Here is a 16503-nt window from a genome sequence, read left to right as displayed (position 1 = left end):
TCCCAGAACATCAAGGCAGAACATCCCACATTTTCTGAGTGTGGCCTCAGACAACGCAGCTCAAAGCAGATATTGTGGGATTTTCTGCCTTGATATTCTGGGATATAGGGCTGTGTGGAAGGGCCCCCTAGTTACGGAGATTCTTTCCGACCACCCAAACATGTATGGGAGAGACCAACTGGAACAAACTTAGGGCCCTTCCAGACAGGTTCCATCTCCCATAACCGGATCCCGGGGTTTTCTGCCTTAAACTGGATTATCTGAACATTGGACACAGATAACCCAGTTCAAAGCAGATGTTGTGGAATTTTCTGCCTTGATATTCTGGGTTATATGGCTGTGTGGAAAGTCCCCTCGATGGAATTGATTGAGACTTGGGGACTCTTCCAAACAGGCGCTATATCCCAAGATCTGATCCCAGGTTTTCTGTCTATCCCAGATTATCTGGCAGTGTGGACTCATATAATCCAGTTTAAAACAGAAAACCTGGGATCAGATCCTGGGATATACACAGGGGCAGCTCAACCCATTACGCAAAGTAAGCATTCGCAGTATAGTTGATTTTGCCCAGGGGCACTCTTGAGGTGCTCTTGGGGGAAAATAGACCTTGACATATGCGAGTTGTAGTTACTGGGATGTATAGTTCACCTACTATCAAAGAGCATTCTGAACTCCACTAATGATGGAATTGAACCAAATATGGCACACAGAACTCCCATGACGAACAGAAAATATATATCAATGATTGGTTTGGGGGGGGGGGGTGTGCCAAAATACTGTTTGCTTATGTTGAAAATTACCTAGGGCCCCCTCTGGATATACATAGGGCCTGTCTGGAAGGGCCCATAGAAAGAAACATCTGCAGAGATTCTTTGTTCTACACAACTATTAAACTTAATGGAGCAGACTCTAGTCTTTACTTGACTTGCCATCTCTACCAACATTCTCCCGTTCAGGTATTAAAAGGAAAGAGTTCTATTTAGTGCCTAAATGCAGATAACATTGCTTACCAACTTGTTCTCATTGGAGAATAAGCTACTTGAATCCTATGCTTTCAGCAGTAAAAAGAATTGGGAACTAATGGGTCTGAAGTACTAGAAAAACATTTCATTCACATTCATTATATGCAACATGATGTATGTATCCTTACTTGGAAGGGAGCCACATGCAATTAGTCTAGTGGGATTTAATTCCCTCTATGTGGATTTAGGGTTGTGGTTTTATAGACACCTGAGACATTATATACTTTTTCACTGCATATGTCACCAGCTTTGTTTCAGTGTGTAGCTATCCAAGTGCATATATTTTCCCACTGCAAATTTATATCTGAAAGGCTGGTCTAGCAATGCTACTTGGCAGTCTCAATTATAAAACCACATTTTACTTCCCAGCTGCCATGAGGCAAACTTCTTGTGCATTGGCTTCAGAAAAGTTATCCAAACGATTTCTGCTAAGAGCTTAAGAACTGTGAGAGCCGTTCAGCATTGGAACTCTCTGCCTCAGAGTGTGGTGGAGGCTCCCTCTTATTTATTTATTTATTTGCTATACTTGTATACCGCTGTTTCTCAGCCTAGCCGGCGACTCAACGCGGTTTACAACAAAATATAACAATCAACAATATACAGTTTAAAACCATAAAAACATAATACACAATTCATATATCAATAAACAATCCAATTCATCTCCTGACTAAAATCGTGATCCAGTTCGTCGTCCATATTGCCAGTCCTTTAATCGTTACATTCATTGCACTGAGTTAACCAAATGCCTGTTCGAACATCCAGGTTTTTAATCTTCTTCGGAATACCATCAATGAGGGGGCTGATCTTACCTCCATGGGAAGGGCGTTCCATAGCCGCGGGGCCACCACAGAAAAGGCCCTGTCTCTCGTCCCCACCAGCCGCACCTGTGAAGCAGGCGGGATAGAGAGCATGGCCTCCCCAGAAGATCTTAGGGTCCTGGTGAGCTGATAGGCCGAGATACGTTCGGATAGGTAAGTTGGGCCAGAACCGTTTAGGGCTTTAAAGGCCAACGCCAGCACTTTGAATTGAGCCCGGTAGCAGATCGGCAGCCAGTGGAGCTGGTGCAGCAGAGGAGTTGTATGCTCCCTGTGCTCCGCTCCTGTTAGTATCATGGCTGCCGAGCGTTGGACTAATTGGAGCTTCCGGGCCGTCTTCAAAGGCAACCCCACGTAGAGAGCTGTTTCTTTGGAAGCTTTTAAACAGAGGCCGGATGGCCATCTGTCAGGGGTGCTTTGAATGCAATATTCCTGCTTCTTGGCAGGGGGTTGGACTGGATGGCCCATGAGGTCTCTTCCAACTCTTTGATTCTATGACTTCAGAAGTTATATTCTATATAGTGCTATTCCGTCTGGTGCTTTTTAAATGGGTCAAATGAACCTGTGAAGAACAATTCTATTAGGTGCTTTTTAACTAGCCAAGATAGGTGCATCACATATCCATGCTGAAAATTTGAAGCTATTGTAGCTCTGGGTTGCTGTGCGTTTTCTGGGCTGCATGGCCATGTTCCAGAAGCATTCTCTCCTGACATTTCACCCACATCTATGGCAGGCATCCTCAGGGGTTGTAAAATATATACACTTGGATAGCTACACACTGAAACAAATCTGGAAACTAGGCAAGTGGTGTTTATATACATCTGTGGAATGTCCAGGGTGGGAGAAAGAACTCTTGTCTGTTTGCGGCAGATGTGAATGTTGCAATTGGCCATCTTGATTAGCACTGAATAACCTTGCAGCTTCAAAGCCTGGCTGCTTCCTGCCTGGGGGAATCTTTGGTTGAGAGGTGTTAGCAGGCCCAGATTGTTTCCTGTCTGAAATTCCTTGTTTCCTGAGTGTTGTTCTTTATTTACTGACCTGATTTTAGAGTTTTTTTTAAAAAAATACTGGTAGTCAGATTTTGTTCATTTTCATCGTTTCCTTTCTGTTGAAATTGTGGCTTCTCTGTGTAGTCTAACATGGTGGTTGAGAGACTGGTCCAGTATTTCTGTGTTCTCAAATAATATGCTGTTTCCAGCATATAAATAATGTGCTCTGCTACCTCACTACCTCTGAGGATGCTTGCCATAGATGCAGGCAAAACGTCAGGAGAGAATGCCTCTAGAACATGGCCATATAGCCCGAAAAAACCCACAACAACCCACTGCTCTGCTATTGTATCTCTATTTTGTTGTGCATGGATCATTTGAAGCTTCTTTATAAAAGTTCCCATTTAAAAAGTAAACATTCATTGGTTTGGCAGCCTTAATCTGAACATTCAGTTGTCAAGATGCATGCGACAAACATTATTTATTTTGGTATTTATTATTTACATGTATTAATTTGCTACTAACCCAATCTTGTAGCTATTACATCTTTTGAAGATATGAATATGCTCGTGCAAAATATATGAGGGAAGCTGCCCAGATTTTTTATTATTATTAAGGAAATTTTATGCTGGGAAGTAATAATAATGGAATATATGTGTGTTATGAGATGAAATAAGATCACCTAATACCAAAGGATAGCTTTGCATTTTGCACAGCTGCCCTCTGCTGGACATCTGCTCTGTTAGCATACTTTATTCATTGGTCTTCTTGATGCATCACTGTGATGAATGGCAGCATCATGTGATAAATGACATTTTACATACACCACTAATTGCCTAATATACAGTTTCCCCACTAATCTGTCTTTGCTGTGATTTATTGTAAAACCTCAAGCAATGGAGAAGAAGATGCCATTTTGAAAAACAAAACAAAACACTCCGTCCTGTGCAGTGACTAGTTTTAGATCCACAGTCTCTAGAATTATAGCAACACCTCAAGGAAAACCCAAATGCTTTTATGATAAAGGGGATAGAGAGTGCACATATAAACAGCTTATGTCACATATTGAAGACTGAGGATTTGGAGTAGCTTAATTTTCTCAGTTTCTCAAAACTTCTTGTTACCACCATCAATAATCTGAAACAATGCCATGATTTTTAAAGAATTATAAACTTTGTCGAAGGCTTTCATGGCTGGAATCATTAGGTTCTTGTGGGTTTTTTCGGGCTATAGAACCATGTTCTAGAGGCATTTCTCCTGACGTTTCGCCTGCATCTATGACAAGCATACCTCTGAGGATGCTTGCCATAGATGCAGGCGAAACGTCAGGAGAAATGCCTCTAGAACATGGCTCTATAGCCCGAAATAACCCACAAGATCCTAATTGTAAACTTTAAAATAGTGAAAGATGTAAATAATAATAACTGATAATGCTGTTATTATGCTCTCCTGTTATACGAGGATATCATGAAGCATGTGGAATGGCATACTATTTGTTGGATTGAATAAATATGGTCTAGTAATGCTTGTCCCCTGGTGGCACAGTGCGTTAAACTGATGAGCTGCTGAACTTGCTTGTCTGAAAGGTTGGCAGTTTGAATCCGGGGAGCAGGGTGAGCTCCCACTGTTAGCCCCAGCTTCTTCCCACCTAGCAGTTCGAAAACATGCAAATGTGAGTAGATCAATGGAGTGCCATTGCTTCTGTGGAAAGGCAATGGCACTCCATGCAGTCATGCTTGCCAAATTACTTTGGAGGCATCTATGGACAACGCCGGCTTTTCAGCTTAGAATTGGAGATGAGCACCACCCCCCAGAGTCAGACACAACTAGACTTAATGTCAGGGGAAACTTTTACCTTTACTACTAATGTTTACATATCCCAGTTCTATATGTTCTTACTCAGAAGTAAGTCCAATTAAGTTCAGTAAAGCATACAGAGTGGCATTTATTATATTGTGGTTAAAGTCTTGTAAGCTGTATGAGGACACACACTTATTGATTTCATTTGTTTGCGATCAAATATCCTCAGCGTCTCTTTTCCCAAATACTGATCATTTTAAAAGCCATGTATTAATTTCTATGATTTCATGTGGTGCATCATTCCATGGCAGTAACTATAATATTGCTCAATGAACTCAAGAAAGTGCATGCACGGGGATGGCAAATGCACTGAAAAGCCAATGTTAAATGGCTTGCTAGACAGATATAGATTTTCTGGGAAGCTGAGATAGATTTACTGGATGACATTATTTTGAATCAGGTCTGACCCTACTGTAACAAATGAGAATTTACTATATGGTCCAATTACTTGTCATCCAATCCGTAAAACCAATGACATTGCCAAAGATGTATTAAGAATAATGATTGTGCGTGCGCTCTATGGTGGTGGAGGTAGTTACCTAAATTAGCAGCTACCTGCAACAGTGCTACTTGGGCCATATCTACATTGCAATATTATCCAGTTTCTGAATGCAGATTAACTGAATTGAGCTGGCTTATTTGGCAATGTGGACTCATATTATCCAGTTCAAAGCAGTTAATATGGATTCTGAAACTAGATTATATAGCAGTGTAGATCCAGCCTCGGTTTATCTGATTGGGGATAAGGGATGGGCAATTTTCCTTTATTCGTCTAGGGGCCAGTTCCATATCTCTGTCCATTGGATATAGCTGTTGCATTGTGTCCTGGAAATTATTTGCACGGCTAATACACCAGCAGTGATCCCAGGACCAGTACTTTGAGTAGCAGCAGGGGCGGCTCAACCCATTACATAAAGTAAGCATTTGCAGTATAGTTGATTTTGCCCAGGGGCACTCTTGAGGCACTCTTGGGGGAAAATAGACCTTGACATATGCGATTTGTAGTTACTGGGATGTATAGTTCACCTATAATCAAAGAGCATTCTGAACTCCACCAATGATGGAATTGAACCAAATATGGCACACAGAACTCCTACGATGAACAGAAAATATATATCAGTGATTGGTTGGGGGGGGGGGGGGGGACCAAAATACTGTTTGTTTACTGTTGAAAATTACCTAGGGCTGCCTCTGAGTAGCAGTGACTTACAGCACAATATTACATTTCTCTCTGTGACAGTGTTTCTCAACCTGTGGGTCCCCAGAAGTTTTGGCCTACAACTCCCAGAAATCCCAGCCAGTTTACCAGCTGTTAGGATTTCTGGTAGTTGAAGGCCAAAACACTTGGAGACACACAGGTTGAGAACCATTGCTCTATAAAGAGCATTATATATATATACACATATATTGTATTTAAGAGAACAGAAGTTATCAAGCCTGTGTTATAACAGGCTTGACTGTACCAAGGAATTCTATAATCTGAAAAATTAATGTGGGGTTTTTGAGGGATCTAAATAGCTCTAGTTTAATTACACAGTCAAGTGCTTAGTATTCTCTTTGAAGATGACTAGAGTTCTTTGACACTGACATTTGTTCGATCCTCACCTGTGTTGTCTTCTCTGGCAAACATGTGCCTTACTAAATGGTACACATGCAATTACACAAGGAGCTAAAGTAGTGAATTAAACAGGGATTGCCATCCATCTCTCTCCCTCCCACCTTTCCTCTGCATAAAGACTTTCAGAATTGTATTAATGTCAGCCTTTGGTAGCAAACAGTATTGTGGTACTTTGAAGACGTGTTTGTTTATTTATAGCGTTTTAAACCACACATCAGCTGCAAAGTCTTGTTTTATATATTGCAACCCAACCTTTTGAAAGCCAGAGACTTCTTTCCCTGCTATATGAAATATTACCTGCAGTTGGCCAATAAGCATATGCACGCATACAGAGAGGAGAAGGGGGTCAAATATTGTTGCTGTGTGAGATCAGAAGGCCCCAGCAATGCAAGAGACATTTGTGTCCCTTTGCTGTTCAGAATCAAATGACGAAAACTGTAAACAGAATTCAGCAAAAGGGATAAATGATCCAATCAGTTGGTTTGGCAAAGCAAGATGAATGATGTGCATGTCTCTAACAAGGGACAGTAGTCCTATGTTGTCATTTACCAAGAATGATGTGACACAAACATATTTTAATGTATTTTAAATAAATGTTTTTCACCGTAGAATGCTGCCTGCTTGGTGATAGGAATTCATGAAGTTGGTGGTTGTGTTGTACTCAAAGAAAAGATCATACAACTGGGTTCAGTTCAGGGTATTATGATAAAGCTTCAACTAGACGGGTTGCTGTGAGCTTTCCAGGCTGTATGGCCATGTTCCAGAAGCATTCTCTTCCAACCTTTTGCCCACATCTACGGCAGGCATCCTCAGAGCCTTCGACACAACTTCAACTAGCTATTTTGTAATTCCAAACATGGTTTGTTTGGTTTAAAAAGAGTAACAATAAACACAAACAAATCTAGGCTTATCTATCCAAACACACCTGCATTAATGAGCCAATTAGAGCATTAAGATTAGCTGGGGAAGTCCTGCCACTGTCGCAAGTGCAATTAAAGGGAGCAAGAGACAGGGCCTTCCTGGTGGTGGCCCCTCAGCTGTGGAACTCCCCAGCAAGATTAGATCTTCCCCCTCCCTCCTGATGTTTAGGAAACAACTCAAAACTTGGCTATGTAAACAAGCATTAGGTAAATGACAACAATAGCATAGCACATTGATGACAACCTCGGGATCAGTGCAATTTCAAAATGTTTCATGTTTATGTTTGATGTTTTAATTGTTTTAATCATTTTAATTTACACTTATATGTTACTGTTTTTGATGTATGATGTACTGTTATATGTGAGGCCTTGAATTTTTGCCATTTATTTGATGTGCACCACTTTGAATCCTACAAGGGGTGAGAAACGTAGTATATAAATTTATTTGCTATACTTGTATACCGCCGTTTCTCAGCCTAGCCGGCGACTCAACGCGGTTTACAACAACTTATAACAAACAACAGTATACAGTTTAAAAGCATAAAAACATAATCCACAATACATATATCAATAAACAATCCAATTCATCTCTTGACTAAAATCGTGATCCAGTTTCGTCGTCCAGATTGCCAGTCCTTCAATCATTACACTTATTGCACTGAGTTAACCGAACGCCTGCTCAAACATCCACGTTTTTAGTCTTTTCCTGAATACCATCAATGAGGGAGCTGATCTTACCTCCATGGGAAGGGCGTTCCATAGCCGCGGGGCCACCACAGAAAAGGCCCTGTCTCTCGTCCCCGCCAGCCGCACCTGTGAAGCAGGCGGGATAGAGAGTAGGGCCCCCCCAGAAGATCTTAGGGTCCTGGTGGGCTGATAGGCCGAGATACGTTCGAATAGGTAAGTTGGGCCAGAACCGTTTAGGGCTTTAAAGGCCAACGCCAGCACTTTGAATTGAGCCCGGTAGCAAATCAGCAGCCAGTGGAGCTGGTGCAGCAGAGGAGTTGTATGCTCCCTGCGCTCCGCTCCTGTTAGTATCATGGCTGCCGAGCGTTGGACTAATTGGAGCTTCCGGGCTGTCTTCAAAGGCAACCTCACGTAGAGAGCGTTGCAGTAGTCTAAACGGGATGTAACCAGAGCGTGGACTACCGTGGCCAAGTCAGACTTCCCAAGGTACGGGCGCAGTTGGCGCACGAGTTTTAACTGTGCGAATGCTCCCCTGGTCACCGCCGAAACCTGGGGTTCCAGGCTCAACGATGCAATGAATGAATGAATAAATAGACATGAGGGACACATTCTCCTAGTCAAAGACACAGTTGTTACTTATAGTTAAACAGTAGGTAGTTCTGCATTGGCTAGGTAAGGCTGTGGGCCAGATCTCTATTTAGGATTACTAAATCTCCATTAATGTATTGTTGAAGGCTTTCATGGTTGGAATCACTGGGTTGTTGTAGGGTTTTTTGGCTGCATGGCCATGTTATAGAAGCATTCTCTGCATGTATGGCAGGCATTCTTAGAGGTTGTGAGGTCCATTACTTTAAAATTAAATAGGTCCAAAGCAGGCATGTGGGGGGGGGGGGGGGCATGAGAACGCTTTACTAGTACATTATTTAAACTGTTATGTTTATTCATATCATGATCTGATCACCATGCTCAATATATCCCATATGCATGGAGGTATTGGCATAATGATACAAAAGGTTTGCTAGGGTAGACTCTCTTTCACTCAGACTCACCCCCCCCCCCAATCAAACTCAGCCCCTCCCGAATCAAAATCCTGGCTATGGGCCTGGTCCAAAGAGAAGATTAATTGGGGTGGGTTACAGGGAGCACAGAACTTCCCTTTTACAGCAGCTGAATTGTCTGCTACTCCATTTCTGGGCAGAGTTTAAAGTGCTGATTATGGCTTATAAAGCCCCATATGGCTTGTGCCCAGGTTATTTCAAGGACTGTATCTCTCTCTGTGAAATTTTCAGAACACTATAATCATAACAATCTTAGAGATCTTCTATTTTTATTATTATTAAAATCATTGGAATGCTAAAGCAAAGCAGTGCTTCATCTCACGCTTTTTCCAATAATCGCTAATCATATAACTGGGAAGCAATCAAGCAAGGAATGAAGACAATTGCCTTCTCTATCAGGTGGTATTCAGTCACTATAAGCATGTTGTCTCTAAACCTGGAAGCTGGAGATATAGCGCATAGCCATCATATCAAATAGTTTGAATTTACCTATTACCCTTTCATATCATGTAAGTGGAGAGAGAGAAAAAGCAAAACAATAACTAGAAAATAGTAAATAATAACAGGGAAGAAAAAAATAATGAGGTGCCTACTGCCTAGGCTCTGGAATGCCATTTCTCAGATCTAAAAAGACTAACGGCCTCAACTATTTCATGAAGTTTGTCAGTGTAGACAATCCTTAATACAATTAAAGAATTACCAAAAGGCACCCTGTACTGCCTTCCAAGTCATTGCGCTGCATTTTGATATACAATGAGGGTTTATGATGAGTTTGCACATTTCAAGAGTAAGATTAGGCTTGGCTAGAATGCCATTTATCTCTTAAAGTGTTAATCTGATTTATCTCCATTTTGCGATCTTTCTCCCTAATGTACTCGATGGCAAAATTCAATCGTTTTTACTACTGAACCGGGCCTCAGAGGCCTGTGCTCAATTTTCTATTTCTCAATTTTTATGCAATGTGTATGTTTGGGCACTTGATAAATTCAAACCTTGGGGACAGCAATACTGAGTTATTTTGTGAAAGCAAAGGTCCATCTGTTGACTTATATAATAGAGATTATTGGTTTAATTTTTTTGAAACTTATGAGAAAAAATTGATCCTCTACAATATATTGTAGAAGTTTAGCAAGCCTTATTTTTGGTCGGGTCCTTGCTGGTTGTTGTGTATCACTTTAAAATAACAGTCTGTTTCTCAGAAGATAATATTGAACTAACATGGTTTCTATTGAATAGCAGAGTAATGACACATAAGGTTAAGAGGACTTTAATGGCTAGGATCCAAAGATCTTCCATTTCTAATAGCCATTGCTTTCTTATGGGATAATGTGTTACTTCAGGCAGATATAGGGAAAATGAAAACTTTGTCTAGAGATTTTGTTCCAGAAGTAAAGCTTATCTTGATTAAAATACCATGGTACATCTCTATTTTATACCAACTAAAAATATGATGGTAGGTCTTTATAGTTGATGCATGACTCACATGGAAATACCGCAAACTACCATGCAGTATTCAGATTATTTGTTCATTATAGCCCTAGGATGGGGACCTTTTGGATGTTCAGATGTTGTTGTGCTAGACTCCAACTGCCTCTGAGCATTCTGTCATGATCTGGAAGGCCAGAGGTTTTCTGACTTTATTGTATTTTGCAAGTTCATCAATGAGCATAATTGTTTTACACATTGATACTTAGGGTCAATATTGTGACATTGTATTTCTCAAAGTCAAATTGACAGGGCAAAATATGAAAATGGCCACATTTGGAAAATATACAAATTGCATTTTGAAATACTGCTACATTTTTCATTGATATGCTCTCTGTATTGCTGTTGTGGCGTGCCTCATTCACACTAAAATGCTGATAGTCGATATTTAGTCAACAACTTTGAGTCCCTCCAGGGGTGAGACAGGCGGTATATAAATACTTCAAATAAATAAATGTATTATTTACAACATTTGTATCCCACCCATATCAGCCCGAAGGCGACTCGGGGCAGCGTACAAGTCAGCAACAATTAGATGCCGTATATAAAAATACATACATCAATAAAAAGCAAAAACATCACAATACATTTAAAAACCATAAATAAAAGCAATGAATAATAAAAATTATAAATACTATGTCTTCTTGTTCAAATCCTCAACCGTTTCATCACCTTAGCCGTTCCTAGTTCATTTTCCGATTTGAGTTTTTCTGGTCATGGTGTGGTTTCAAACACTTGCTCAAAGAGCCAGGTTTTCACTCTTTTTCAAAAGGTCAAGAGGGAGGGGGGCAATCTAATATCCCTAGGCAGGGAGTTCCACAGCCGAGGTGCCACCACAGAGAAGGCCCTGTCTCTCATCCCCGCCAAACCTGTTTGTGAAGCAGGTAGGATCAAGTGAAGGGCCTCCTCAGATGAGCTCAAGTTCCTGGAGGGTTCATAGGGAGAGATGTGTTCAGATAGATAAGCTGGGGCAGAGGTCATCCATCGAGAGTTTCTGAATCAAAGCCTAAATCCAAAACACCAATATCCAAGGTCAAGCAAACCAGTACTAGTATAACTAATCCAATTTTGGTCCAGGATTCATAAAGCCAGTCACAGATCGAGTTCATGATAACAACTTCCAGCAAGCCATTACCTCCAACAACAAGACTGTGAACTCAAGAGTCTTTTATGCTGAGGCCACAGGTGCTGCCTGTTTCTCAGCTAATCTGGTAGACCTGCGTAACTGAGCTTGCTCTCCGCAAAATTGCACATGAGAAGGAGCAGTTAACTCTTCATCAGCCTGCCCTGAAGTGCTGGCTTTTAATTCAATTCCCAGAAATCCTAACAGCTGGTAAACTGGCTGGGATTTCTGGGAGTTGTAGGCCAAAACACCTAGGGACCCACAGCTTGAGAACCACTGATGTAAGGGTTTAAGAAGTCCATCCATCTCTTTATTTATATTTTACTTTTTCCCAATGAAAAAGAAATACAAGTAAAATCACTGATAGCTTTGTTGTTGTTCTTTCGTTCAGTCGTCTCCGACTCTTCGTGACCTCATGGACCAGCCCACGCCAGAGCTCCCTGTCGGCCGTCACCACTCCCAGCTCCTTCAAGGTCAGTCCAGTCACTTCAAGGATGCCATCCATCTATCTTGCCCTTGGTCGGCCCCTCTTCTTTTTACCTTCCACTTTCCCCAGCATAATTGTCACTGATAGCTAAAAATGTAGAAAAACTTAATATTAAAATAGTATCAAAATATTTACTGACTGAAACCCATATACAATATTAAAAACCTAGATTAAAGCAGTACAACACTAAAATGAAAAGACTGTTATATGAAAAAATGAGCTCCCGAATGCCTACTGTAGTGGTTCTCAACCTTCCTAATGCTGTGACCCCTTAACACAGTTCCTCAAGTTGTGGTGACCCCCAACCATAAAATTACTTTGTTGCTACACAGGATGAGAACCATTGTAGGACCTGGTGGCTACTGCTAAGGGTTCTCCTTCTGTAGCTAATACACTAGGCATGAGCAAACTTCGGCCCTCAAGTTGTTTTGGACTTCAACTCCCATAATTCCTAACAGCCTACTGGAATTGTGGGAGTTGAAGTCCAAAACACCTGGAGGGCCAAAGTTTGCCCATGCTGTGCAGGCTGCTGAAAGCTGTTGGCCTGCTGCTCTAACCTTTCATCCTCATTGTCCAAGCTGACCAGGACAATTGCCTCAGTTAAAAGAGAAGTTGTGGTTAATCACTACTTGGACTTTTTTTCCCCAGTGTGATTGGCCAAAATTCGTAGGAGTCATATGAATGTAGAAAGCCACCTTGTATCAGATAAATCTATTTGTCCATCTGCTTCAGTATCTTCTACTCCTGGGATCTGTTGTTTGGTGAGGCACCAGCACTATTTAGTGAAGACGTCTAAAACTTTGTATAACTGCAATACCCATTATTCCTTAGCATTGGACCATGGGGTTGGTGTCAAATTCTATTACTTCTGCAGTGTAGAGATGCACCATAGGATGCAATCTTTCCCTTAACCTACTGTCAGGTTATTTTAAGGAGAAAGCATGGACCCTTTGGGTAATGTCCAGCCAACTGCTTTTGTAATCAATACCTATATCAGAGATTTTCAAGCACTCTTTATACAGAAAAAGTCGACTACCTTTAAAATTGAATTAAATTGTGCTATTTACCTTTAAAATACTTGGAAGTATTTGTTCAAGGCAGGGGGTCCTCATTATTATGATTTCTAAAGCTTTTTTAAAGGCATTCCAAATAGTCTGTAACACTCTAGTGAAGAATGTAGCAGGACTGGTCAGGTACAAAATATATATCTCAAATGACACAAGTCCAACCACTTCTCATACTTCAGTGAATTCAAAGCAGCACCTAGGCTCTCAGCAGCTGAGTTATGAAGTTCACTTCAATTAGTCCAAAGTGCTCCAGAGTTCATCAAGTATGCAACTCAATTAGCAAAGCTCCCTGGATTGGTAACAGCAGCGACATAAAAAGACATTTCTCCTGGCCAATAAAATATGCAGCTCAATTAGCAATCCATGCAGGTTGATAATTAAAATATGTAACTTGATCTTCCAACTAGAAGACAGATGACTAGTTAAATTTCCAGGCTATCCATTAATAGCAGTTGTCATGCTTTGCAATAGTAATGAGAAACACCAGCAGCTAAATTTGTTACTTCTACCATTGTAACATTTTTTAACATATGAGATTATTACATACTCATACATAGGGAAAATATTTTTCCCATTATCTATTAGCATCAGATATGTATATTTTACACAGGGTCATGTGATAGACTTCAACTGCAGGTGAAATTTTAAATGTTTTCCCCAATGTTTATATCTCATAGAATCATAAAGTTGGAAGAGATCTCATGGGTCATCCAGTTCAACCCCCTGCCAAGAAGCAGGAAAATTGCATTCAAAACATCCCCGACAGATGGCCATTTAGCCTCTGTTTAAAAGCCTCCAAAGGAAGAGCCTCCACCACACTATGGGGCAGAGAGTTCCACTGCTGAACAGCTCTCACAATTAGGAAATTCTTCCTAATGTTCAGGTGGGATCTGCTTTCCTGTAGTTTGAAGCCATTGCTCTGAGTCCTAGTCTCCAGGGCAGCAGAAAACAAGCCTGCTCCCTCCTCCCTATGGCATCCCCTCACATATTTATATGATGTCTTCTCTCAGCCTTCTCTTCTGCAGGCTAAATATGCCCAGCTTTTTAAGCTGCTCCTCATAGGGCTTGTTCTCCAGACCCTTGATCATTTTAGTTGCTCTCCTCTGGACACATTCCAGCTTGTCAACATCTCTCTTCAATTGCAGTGCCCAGAATTGGACATGCTATTCCAGATGTGGTCTGCTCAAGGCAAAATAGAGGAGTAGCATGACTTTCCTAGATCTGGAAAAACTAGACTCCTATTTATTCAGGCCAAAATCCCATTGGCTTTTTTTAGCTGCCACATGACATTGTTGGCTCATGTTTAACTTGTTGTCCACAAGGACACCAAGATCTTTTTCACACGTGCTGCTATCGAGCCAGGCATATATCACCTCAAGTCATTTCAGAATCACAAGAAACTAAGAAATTACCAATCTTTGTATTTTTAAATGATTCCCTGTGAATGTTTCTACTATAAACTTGGCTGAACACAACAGAAAAGAAAGTGTGATGTAGTAGTTTTAGTTCACTACATACATATAGATTTCCAAAAAAAAAAAAAATATTTTCCTATTGAAGGAGCTAACAAGAGATTTTGACCCTTCCAAAATCCCCCCCACCCTTGTTTCAGCACTGTAAATTTAGTTGGTGTCCCCCAGTCCCAAATATTTGCACAAAACAATGTTTTGCATAAAGCACACATATATGTATACCACAAATCCCCCCCCCCCCCCCCATCACACAGCACTTGATTATTCCTTCAGTGGGACCTTTTCATTTAAGACTCCCTTCAAGAAAGACATTCTTTACATCCTTTTCCCTCTAGTTGTGTCAGCTTAGCATAATTTCTTGAATATACTGAAAACCAAACAAAATGAAATGTATCGACCAAGCTGCTCAAGCTAATGTGATAATTGTATTTCATGTGGTAAGTGTATTTATTCAGAGGGGATAAAAATGTGCAGTTGATTAAGCAGGCAGCAGTCCATGAAAACTTATGCCAAGTAAAACTTGTTAGTTTCCTAAAGTGCCATAACATTCTTTATCAGTTTTGGCTGCAACTAAAACAGCAGCACCTTGGAAATATTACCCCAAATATAACAATCTGTGGTCTTTCATTTCCCATTATGCCACATTTAAGTTGATAGACTTCAGGGCACGGTAGAACATTTTGTTGTTTTCTCTGCAGTAGACTTAATTTGGTTATCCCTGTTGAAGTCAAAATGATGAAAGAATCAGAACACCTTCCCAAGAGACACAGAATTCTGGCTTTTACATAGAGGGGAGAATAAGGGTGTTATCACACTATATAAGCACTATTTAGTTTTTTATTTACCCTATTTATATCCTTCCTTTCTATATCCTGAAGGGGACTCAAGGAGCCCTTCCACACAGCCATATAACCCAGAATATCAAGGCAGAAAACCCCACAATATCTACTTTGAACTGAGCTATCTGAGTCCACACTGCCATACATTCCAGTTCAAAGAAGATATTGTGGGTTTTCTGCCTTGATATTCTGGGTTATATGGCTGTGTTGAAAGGCCCAAGACGGCATACATATGGCAATTATTCAGTGCCTTAAAACACATATAAAACATTAAGCATAAAAATAAATTCAATTTAAAATTAATGCATGTTAAACATTTAAAACATTATATTCAATATTAAAATCATGCCATCCAGAAATCGTAGTCCAAGGCCATTCTGTCGTCATTGTACATATTCCAAGTCTATTATTGCACTGTGCTATTCTCCAAAAGCTTGATCCCAGAGCCAGGTTTTACTTTCTGTGTGAAGGCTAGAAGGGAGGGAGTGCCATAGCTGAGGGGCCACCACTGAGAAGGTCCTGTCTCTCGTCCCCGCCAGTCACGCTTGCGAAGCAGGTGATACTGAGAGCAAGACCTCCCCAGACAATCCCAATCTCAAGTGGCTCATAGGGGGAGATACATTCGGACAGGTAAGCTGGGCCGTAACCATTTAGGGCATTATATGCTAAAGCCAGCACTTTGAATTGTGCTTGGTAGCAGACTGGCAGCCAGTAGAGCTCACGCAACAGGGGTTCTGCCAGTTGGATCAATTGAAGCTTCCGAACAGTCTTCAAAAGCAACCCTACGTAGAATGTGTTGCAGTAATCTATACGTGATTTGACAGAGCATGGACCATTGTTGGCATTATTATTCCACATTAGCTTAAACATAGAGTCATGCTGGAAGACCTAGAAATTCCTAGAGAAGTAAACATATAGAAATTTAATTGTTTTTTCCCACTTTCATTGGGGTCCTGTGCCCCTGACTCCAGAGAATGTGGAGGACTGACTGTATTATGTGTATATAATGCTCATGTTTACTGTTTACAGAAAGGTACTGATGGAGGCAAACTAAGAGTGGG

The sequence above is a fragment of the Anolis sagrei genome, chromosome 3 (assembly GCF_037176765.1).
Source record: "Anolis sagrei isolate rAnoSag1 chromosome 3, rAnoSag1.mat, whole genome shotgun sequence".
NCBI classification, from domain to species: domain Eukaryota; kingdom Metazoa; phylum Chordata; class Lepidosauria; order Squamata; family Dactyloidae; genus Anolis; species Anolis sagrei.
Note: the sequence above shows the minus strand (reverse complement) of the source record.